General features: G+C 41.2%; 1 long non-coding RNA gene across 1 annotated transcript in view; it reads right to left on the minus strand.

Moving 5' to 3' along the window:
• Positions 1-364: 364 nt before the first annotated feature.
• LOC102680757 overlaps positions 365-10,335 on the minus strand; it is a 22,295-nt gene continuing 12,324 nt past the window's right edge. The window contains exon 3 of the long non-coding RNA XR_421891.2: positions 365-375. This is a non-coding gene — a long non-coding RNA (uncharacterized LOC102680757). The remainder of the gene's footprint in view (positions 376-10,335) is intronic.

A 10,335-nucleotide genomic window follows, 5' to 3' on the forward strand; every position in this document is an offset into this window, starting at 1 on the left:
TAATTTCCGAATTCTTATAATTTTTCGATTCTAAATTCGGAGGAACGTTAACATTTTGCAGGTAATAACGAATCGATGACGAATCAGGAATGATCCGAATTAAAGGAAAAAATTCATTTTTTATTCATATTACGTTCGACGGAAGAAGAAAGGACCAGAAAGGAAGCTATTTGTAATAACTCGAGACAAATACGGAATTGGTCGCGAACGAAGGGACGTGATATGGTCGTTTCATCGTTTATGCATTCCGTACCGATGCATAAATTTTTCCAGCTTCGCGAAAGGATCGACTTTTTTCCATGTTTTTTCTCTCCCCTCTGCTCTTTTTTCCTTTATTCGTACATTTATTTATTCTTTTTTTTTTTTTTTTAACTTCTGTTTTACACCGTTAAAAGCTACTCAATATTTGACACGGGTGAAAATGACTTACATATGATCCAGCGTTTTTTTTTTTCTTTTTTTTCCCTCCCCTCCTCCTGAAACGTTCCAGTATGAAACGTGAATCGACCATCAGGATCGCGACCCAGGAATGGAATTCCAGATTAAAAAACCGTTTGCATACGCGATTAATTGTTTCCCCCTCGTTTCGACGTGGATTACCAGGTATATACGCTCGTCGACTCTTTTTTAACGTGTGCGCCGCGAAACCGAGCACGCAACCGGTGTAATTACGCCTCTCGAAACGTTCTCTTTCTCATCGTCGATTTCTCCATTCTATCGTTCCATATCGTCGAAAGCCTCGTTTCCTTACCCTCTTGGTCGGAGGCCAGGGACGGCCTCCATTTGTCCGCAATTCCTTGAGGATACACGGCTCGATGATTCGCCGGCAAGAGGAAATCTCAGTTTGATTCACCCGCGCCGTGATTAAGATTACACTCGGCCCCGTGAAATTATGAATAACATCGTTTAATTTTCCGATGGATCGCCCGCTTTCCGCTCTCCACTTTTGGTCGGTTAACTTTCTTCTAACTTCCGCGCAAGGGATCAAACGAAGAGAAAGAGAGAGAGAATATTTAACATCGCGTAATATTTAACATGGCATATACTTTTCAACGAATTTGAACGAATTTTTCACGAGTATCGATCCTTGGTTAATAATCGCGAGTCCAATGAAGAAGATAATACGAGTGACTAACTATCGTTCGAATAATTTAAAAAAAGAGAGAAGGATTAGATTAAATTTCGAAACTTGTTTATTTACAATGATATTTTTGATATTTCAATCTGAAATATATTATTTCAGAATTATTAAGCAGCCAGGGAACATATATATATCTCGATCGCAATAGGAAAAATTGGAATATGGAAAAACAAAAGAGCATTCCTACCAACATTTTGTTCATGGTAGATAGGCGAGCATGGATGGAGTAATTTATGCAAAGAGAGAGAGAGTTCGCTATCGATGCGCATTCCCGGGCAAAGTAGTTGAAATTACGTTTCGATTACCGATCTTGAAAAGAGAGGGGCGCTATCGTGCGCAGGAAGGGGAGGAGGGGTACGGTTTACACAATAGACAGTGCAGTATCTTTGTTAGCCGGTTCTGATTGGACCGTTAGAGTCTCTGCTTATGTTAGTTATGCCGGTGCATTCAACCAACAGTCAGAACTGCTTTGTTGGCATTGGCATATCAGGGTGTAACGAGCCTCTGTATCGACGTTCTATTCTCCGGCTCACTCTGACCGTGAATCTCCCGCTTTCAGCAACTACTATTAGCGTGCACCTTTGTGTCTGTCCCGGGCCGGGCTTTACACATCGGCAAAGTTTTCCTGATTCCCGTCCCAAGTTTATGGATAACGGAGTTAACCTCAGCATCGAGAACACGCGGAATAGCGCGAATCACGCGGAAGAAGGCTGTCCTCCTCCGAGAACTCGCGCACGCTGGACAATTTCCAAAGGAAAATTTACTTTTCAAATCAAGAAAAATTACACGAAGATGATATATCGCTTCGAGGATGGAATTTTTGTTTCTTGGATTTTCTTTAAGAGTGAAATTCTTAGAGACAGAATTCTTATCGTCCCACCCGAACGAAAATATCTTGTCCATCCTCGGACGAAAGTAACTTTTCGAACCTGCCAATCTGCTGGAGCAATGCCTGCAACGTTAGACGGTCGGCGCGAGGGAATGGAGAAAAATAATGCCATAACTCGTCGAAACGATCGATTTGAGGAAACTAGGAATCACTCGGTCCGAACGGAATCCCCGCTATTTCCAACGTATCCTACGTTTCAGAGGGAAAAGATTTCGCGGGAGGGTGAAACCACGCGCGCAACGCGAGACATCCGGCGAATAGCCAAAAATCGTTCGAACGTGGATCGATTGCGGCGAATTCGAAGATTGCAGACGTGGAGGATGTGTCCCATCCTCTAGGAATGGAACCGAATGAAAACAAGCGGGGGAGGGACCGTCCCTTTGGAAGGAAGGAACCGTGCTCGAATCATTATCATGCAACCGCGGCGACCCGCCGTGCAGACGCATCCATCTTGGCCAGGAGGATCCTTGGCTAGGAGGAGACGGGAGGAAATCAGTTTTATTGTATCTCTGTGTACTTGCTCACTCGCGTCGCGTATGGATGCAAATTTGCTTCATTAAGGTATCGGGGATACGACGTAGGCCGAATACGTTCAAATGTCGGAGGAGATGCTGGCGAGCCAACGTCGGATATGGTGAAACGCACCAATTAAGACCGAGCCAGGGGCTATCGTGCTTTCATCCGAAACGTAAAAGGAGAGCGTCCGAAACGAGACGATATCTTCCCTCGTTTTTTTGTTTACTTATTTTTTTTAAAATCCGGATTCGACGGATCCCTCCTCCTCTCTTGATCCGATATCCCGATCTTCGGGAACGAAAATATTGAACCTAAAATTGGAACCCGTAGTCGATGAAAACCGTGAATTTTTTAAGAAGATGTTCTAAAAGATTATCTTCCTCCACGTTTTCACGAGTGGATTAAACTTAAACTCCCGGTATGAATATTTTATTCTGGAAACTTAATCTCGATTGGTTTAAAATTGGATTAAAACGTGTGGATTAATTTGGGATTCGTAATCGATGAAAGTTGTACGCTGTAATTTTAATCAACGGCATCTGCAAATGTTTCACTTTTGTATTAAAAGCATAAATTATCATATTGATTATTATATCATTATCGTAGTAGGTCATCGTATATACGGAAATGGGTGATATAGATTTATTATCGTGTCGTCCTCTCAAACATTTTAATTCTTATTCTCCCCATTTGATTATCCCAAACTTCTGGTTGTTATTTCATTTTGTTATTCTTTAAAAAAAAAAAGAAAAAAGATATTAAAAATTCCAAACTCAGTTTTAAATTCAGAAGAATCTAATATTCATTTTCCTCGTGAATTATTCCAATCGAAATTGATATAGTCTGGAAATAAACGAGAAGGGATGCGAAGATCGGTGAATAAACATCGACGGAAATGGAGCACGCCCGATTCGTATCGAGGATTTATTAAAAGGTAATATAGCGCGCTTATAATGGAGCGCATTAATGAAGATGAAGGCTGTTGCTGGAAACGCAAAGAAACAGAGAGGTCGACGGAAGAGGTTTCTGTTTCCCTTTCCCGTCCCGTATGTATTTCATATTTACGTATCCGGATCACGTGTGTTGCGTGCAGAATGCGAAGATCGGGACCGCTAATTCCATCCTTCGAATTCTTCTCTCTCTCTCATCGTTGAAAAACCGTTCGATCGATCTCGATCCGACACAAAAGACGATTAATACGACGTACCTTTCCTCGAACGTGGCTTCCTCGTTCCCGGATACATCATTTGCATTATATTCCTTATTGGACGTTTGTTTTTTGAATTATGCAGATGCAATCCATGGAAATTACCGTGAACGAAGAGTGGAAAAAAAAAAGAAAAAAAAAACGAAAAAGAATCTTAATTTTAAAGTCAAGTAACTATATAACCGATTTTTTTTAATCTAGATCCCATTGATTTGCCTCGAAGAAAATTTTAAAGTGAAATTACGGAGGTAAAGGGCATCCACGAAAATTGTTTTAGACGAGGCGAGCAATTTATATTTACCCTCGGCATCAACTTCATTTAAGTGTAACAGGACCGGTATAGTGCGTTCAACTGGAGAACTAGTAAGCGTTACATACTATGCAATATGTATGTACGATCTAAGTAAGCACGTCTATTTCCTTCGGGGATATTTACGTTATTCCATCATCCGGTATTATTCATTTCGAATAATTTAAATATTATAATTAAATCGATTTACGAAGGAGAGATGATCGAAGAGAGAATGGAATAATAATGTGAAAATAAAACATTTGTAAATTAAGCAAATATTTAACTGTCGAATCTCGTTCACAAACCGAAACGTTCCGTTTTTCGAAAGGAGCTTGCTTTCCCGGTGAAGAGGAATAAATGATCCTTTGAGGTTCAAGGTCAGAGCCTTGTTTCCGTGGAGAAGCAACGTAAATATTTGACGTTGCAAGTTTAAAGTTCAAATGGAGTGCTCGGCAGAAGCTATCCAATCTTTTTAAACCTTGTAAGTTCGATGACAAATCGAGGATTTCACCGGTAATAAAGGTATTCAGATTGTTTGAAGTTTAAAATCTCATCGTAATTTTAAACCCAATTTAATTCATTACCTGTAATAACAGTTCAATCGTTGCCAACTTGCAACGATCGCAACGATCGCAAAAATCTCCATTATCTTCCTCTCAACTTGTATCGGAGAAAAATGCCACGAAAAACTCGGATCGATTGAATTACTTATTTTTTAAAATATACAAAATCGAATCGTTATTTTTTAAGAAAAAAGAGGAATATGAAGTTAGATTTAGCCAAATGAAGATTCGTCGTAGAGGAAAATCCGCGCGAAGAGCGATCGGCTTGGCGCTGTCGGTCGACTTGGTGAAATTCGGAAGTTAACCATCGTCCGAACCGGCGTAAATCTGTAAGCAAATACAAACAAGCTGATTGCCCTCCAAGTCCTTGGTCCATCCCTCACCAGTAATTAAACAGGGCAATCTGCACTTGCTATCCACGACGTCGTCGCATGAACAGCGAGAATGAACCGGGTCCTCGGGGTGGAGAGGCACCTATTGCCCGAGAGAGAACCATCTGTGTGCACTAAGATTATATTTGGTTTGGTCCATGCAAATTCATGAGTTCCTCAACGTTCTGACATTTGGCTAGTTTGAGTTGGATAGACGCAAAGCTATTGTAGCCAACAACTTGAATGGCTATGGAGGATTCGTCGTGAAAATTAACTCGTAATTTATGAAAATCTTTGCGAGGAGAGGGATATCTGACATTGAATGAACAATCGTTGCAAGATTCAAAGCGTCCGTCTTCGAAATAATTTATTTCAAAACACTGTTTGAAATTTATTAATTAGCCCCAATCTAATATCATTCACTTCAACTATAACGATTATCAAAAATTTATAATTTTTGAACGATTCGCGCGTTACATTTCGTTTCATAATTTTGTTCTTTTCTTTTTTAATTGTAACACTTCGTATTTCGTTCAATATAAATAGTTCAGATGTTAAATAATTAGATCTTAAATTGTGGATTTTCAAAAGACACGAGATTTTTACACGATCGTAATTCACGAGTTGTGTCATTGTCGGAACGAACGAGCGAGGTACGGGGTATAATTCTTAGATCGTTAACTCGACAATTTCACCCCGATCGCGAGTGTACAGGCGATTAGGATCGAAACTTTTGCCCATTGAATTCTCGTTTCGTTGTATTACACGCGTTGAAAGAAAATCCCTTCCAAATTGTTTCGTGCGAATTAATAAGTTGAAAGTTGGGAATTGAGGGGGAGGGACCGGATTGGAACGAAGCAGTGGCACGCGACCGGTTTCCAAGGGAAGGCGAAGGGGTTAACATGGCGTTACTCAACTTTCTAAACTATTGACCGAGACGCGAATATCGCGTAACAGAACAAAATTTCGATAATTAGCGGCATGTCGGAATATTCTCACGGTTTTACCTCGCAGCGATTTGCACTATGGGAGGGAGGGAGAGAAAGAGAGAGATGGAAAGAGAGGTGGCGAGGTGGCTGTATTAATTCTTCGCCAACTTATCTCATCGTGGAAAGTTTTCGGTTTATCTTGGAGTAACCTGCGCGCCAGAGTAAACGTCTAGACGAGCCAGATCTCTCAGGTATCCGCGATATGAGACATTCTGTCGTATTTTGCGCTGATCCTAATCCACCTTTGAAACACCGAGGGAAAGTTTTGAACAAGGAGCATTGGTAAGCATACAGAATACATAGCCCGGATACGAGGCCGACGTAAATGCAAAAGAGAAGAACGTTTAAATTATTATTCTCCCAACAGGATTACCGGGGAAATTGAAATCGTGAAATCCCCGCGGACGATATTTTTAAATTTGTCACGCGACGCTGTTTCCTTTGTGAAATATATAACAATTTCGCTGTGCGAACAATCGAATGGTTGGTGAATGACTAGTACGATGATAGTTTTGTCGCATCATAGAGATACGCGGAAAAGTTTCGAGTATAATTAAAAAAAAAAAAATATAAAAGATTGAACTGGTCGAGTTACGTTTAACGAAAACGTATGATTTCCTCGTCGTAAAAAATAAAAATAGAAAAAATTGATAACGGATCGATTATATTGGTGGAATTTGGAGGAAATGTGAAACGAACGTTTCCATTTAAAACGAGTTATTCTCCTCGAGAGGAGGATTCAAAAATTTTGGAAAAATGCAAATTGAAGGGTTTATAGAAGGAACGAAGAATGGAAAATGCTCTTTCGCTCTTTCGAGTACCGTGCAATGTTGCGTTCGAAACGGGACTTTTAACGCCTCAATTGTTAGTCAAATTTTAATGACGGCAGCCATTGAACGCATGTGTTCAACAACGGAGGAGTAGAAACTCGAGTTGAAAGGGCTCTTATATATTTAATAACATGAATTCCGAAAATAGGTCAAAAAGTCGAACTCCGCATTTCCAAATCAAACAATTAATTAATTACCATAAAACATACATTACAGTACAATATTAACGCGCGAAATTTCAATTATTTCCACGATTTTCAAATAAAATAAATCGTCACAAGCTTCGTACGAAAAATACGAACGAAAATAAACAGCCTCGCGATTCTCGACTTCGATTCGAGAAACTTTGGCTCACCGCGGGAACGAAACTCGGGACAGTCTCGAGGCATAATACGGCGACAAGTATTACGTCCGACAATCGCCGGCAAAGGGCGTGTATACACTTAACATTCCATGCGGCGAAGATAGCGTTACGCCGTCATTAAACAGCGTCGAATATTTGCATTATAATGGGGGAACATCGTGGCCGTGATTCATTGAGTTCGTCTCTCGTTCGTTATTAATGGCCCTCCGGGTGCCCGCCGGATATCGCCGTGGACGAGCCGCCATTGTGTGTCACTCCCTTCCTCGCGGTACACGCTTCCCTCCCCGCATTAACATAAGCTTTCGTATCTCGCCGCGTTGTCACTCGAAGACAGCGATTCCAGCGTCCCTGGAATCCTCCTCGTCTCCCTCCTCGCGTCCCACGTGCGTACGAATCCTCGCTCCCCTTAATGATGACGTCGCCGCGACCCGATGCATTCCGAGCGACCGACACGCCTTTAAATTAGTGTCCCCGGGAGAGAAGGGTAGAAAAACGTACGTCAACCTTGGCGACGCGCAAAAAGGGCCGCGAGAACAGGGCCCTCGCTCGTGTGGCTTAAATATGGAGAGTGCGCGCGTGGTCGGTGTCTTCGGTTCACGGCGGAAACCGGATGGGGACCGAGGTTACAATGTAATTCGCCTCCTCCTCCTGTCGTGTTACAGAGACCGTCATTCGAAGGATTTTTGAGAGATGTGGAGATGTGGAGAAGGTGTGAACGAGTTTGTTAGTAAGTAAAAGTTATTTAAAATTGAAGAAAATGGATGGAGGAGCGATGATTGAAGTTCTTATTTATTTTCTTTTTTGAGAAGATCTTGTAAATCGTGCTCGTGGATTCATCTCGCTTATTCCCATTCAGAAATTCGTTCATTCAAAACGAAAGTTTTGGAAGGAGCGAATGGGGATATTCGGATATTGTTGAAACGTTGGAAGACACGTGTGAATTCTCTTTCGAATTCAATTTCTTTTATTCCAGTTCGCGTGACCCGAGTGATTATAGGTGACGTTCATTCCTTTGAAATGTCGCCGCGAGTTCCGTGAAAAGAAGAAAGAAAATACTCGAAGAGTGTTAACGCGATATATTATCGCGATGGTGGAGGAGGCACGGATGGTGTTAACATACACTGTTACGTATGTAAATTAGCGTTGAATCTATAAGCGTATTATTTCGTATCGAGTACTGATTTAAATATTTCGTTGCACGATAACGGCTCATGAATAAAAGTTACCGGTTGGGACGGCGAAAATAATTTTGCGGGAATTCGTTTCGTGTTTACGTTACGGGGAATGATTTCGTGATTTTCTACAAGACAGATGGCAAACATCGATAAATTTCATATTCTGCGATTGACGGAACGCCATTCCTGACCTCATTTGGCCATCACCGGTCCGCTGTGCATGACACGTGCAGATAAGTCGTTAGTGTCGGATTTATCGACACGTTTTCTGCATTGTCAGGAAAATTCATTATTCCATCATTGCTAGATGCATAACGCGTCAGGGAACGCGTTAATGTCAATGAAGCGTTTACATATACCTCTCTCAGATACAATACATTCTTCCGCTCTTTTTTTTTTTTTTTTCGATTCGATCGATGAAAAACGATTAAATATTCAACCATTTCGTATTCATGGGATCGCGCCGTGATTTTTCTACCGTGTAAATTACAATAACGCGACTAAACAGTCGCGTTGCGATCTATTTATTTTTGAGATATATATTTATCCATCGACCGAGGATAAAAAAGACAAGAATTCGAATTGGAAAGGAAGCGAAGTAAAACTGAGTGCTTCGCGCGCACAATTCCGATTGTTTACGAAACCACGTAACTCCCAACGTTATTCTTCATCCCTCCAAAAGAAAATGGGAATTGTCTGGGAAACGCGAATCTATTAAAGCTCGTAAGTAGACAAAGCGTCGTAAAAACGGTGGAAGGCGCGGCGTGGCGCGGGACCATCTGCCCTCGACGATATCTAAATACGTAAATTGCGCAAGAGGTTTCGCGAGTCGTCGTTCGAATGAAGCAAGCACAGAAGATGAATGCCGGTCGGTGGATAAAGAAAGGAAAAGAAAAAAAACGAGAGAGGGAGGGGCGCAGAAAAATAAGTAAAAGTGTCCGTGCGTGTCTTTGAGGGAGCGTGGAAGCGTTTCTTTTCGGCCCGCACCGCCTTCCAACTCGGCATTCGAAGTTGCCTCCGCTCTTTCTTGCCCGCCTTTGTATCCAACTTGCGTGAAGACGTAAATAAAACGACACGCAATTTATTCCCCGAAGCCAACCGCTGCCGGCTTCCCTCGTGAGAAACGCACACGTATCCCGCTCGCTTTCCTGCGGAAATACACACGCGCCGGTTTTCTTTCTGCTCCGAGCCTCGTGAATACGTGAATCTAGCGGCGAGTTGACGTCCTTTTGTTACCACGATGGTGTGGAATTTCACCGTGTCACCCTGTGCGTCGCTTCAGGTATTGAAAACCTTGTCAAAAAAAAAAAAAAAAAAGAAAAAAGAAGAAAAAAAAGATCTCTGCTCGCTTCCCCCTTTTTATGGATCTTTGTGAAACAGATTACGCAAAACGTGTTTCCTTTTTTTTCCTTCGCGTTTTATACTGGACCTGGCCGTGTTACGCTTCTCGAAGGGTAATCGCAGAGCATCGAATATTTGACGCGTGTTAATTTTCGTGATAAAAAAGTTCTTGTTAACGTTCTTGTTTGATCTTGACGATACGTACTTATGCGCGTGTTATAAAACACGATAGGAAATATAGGACGAACGGAATACGATTTTTATTGTATCGCAGTATGGAATTTCAGTTTGTATCGAAAAGCTCGTCAAAAATTTGATAGTATTCCTTTTCTATCTTTTCGGATATCGTAAAATCGGAAATTTATTATTATACGTTGCGTTTCAACGATGAGGAACCGTTTCGTTCCATTTGCACGAAAAAACGTGAATATAATTGAACGTATAATAATTAAAATGAGACTCTATACTCTTCACGTGCATGGATATATTTTTTTTTTCTCGCGATAAATTCTTATTAACGTTTGATCTCGTTCGATACGTTTCGCGTTCGTAAATATAATATAATATAATATTTCACGGGAAATAATAAAAAAGATACGAGGTTTGAAAAGTTTGAATCAAACATTAATTCTCTTGATTGTGCAACCTTTTTTTTTT

The sequence above is a fragment of the Apis dorsata genome, unplaced genomic scaffold (assembly GCF_000469605.1).
Source record: "Apis dorsata unplaced genomic scaffold, Apis dorsata 1.3 scaffold_262, whole genome shotgun sequence".
Lineage (NCBI taxonomy): Eukaryota > Metazoa > Arthropoda > Insecta > Hymenoptera > Apidae > Apis > Apis dorsata.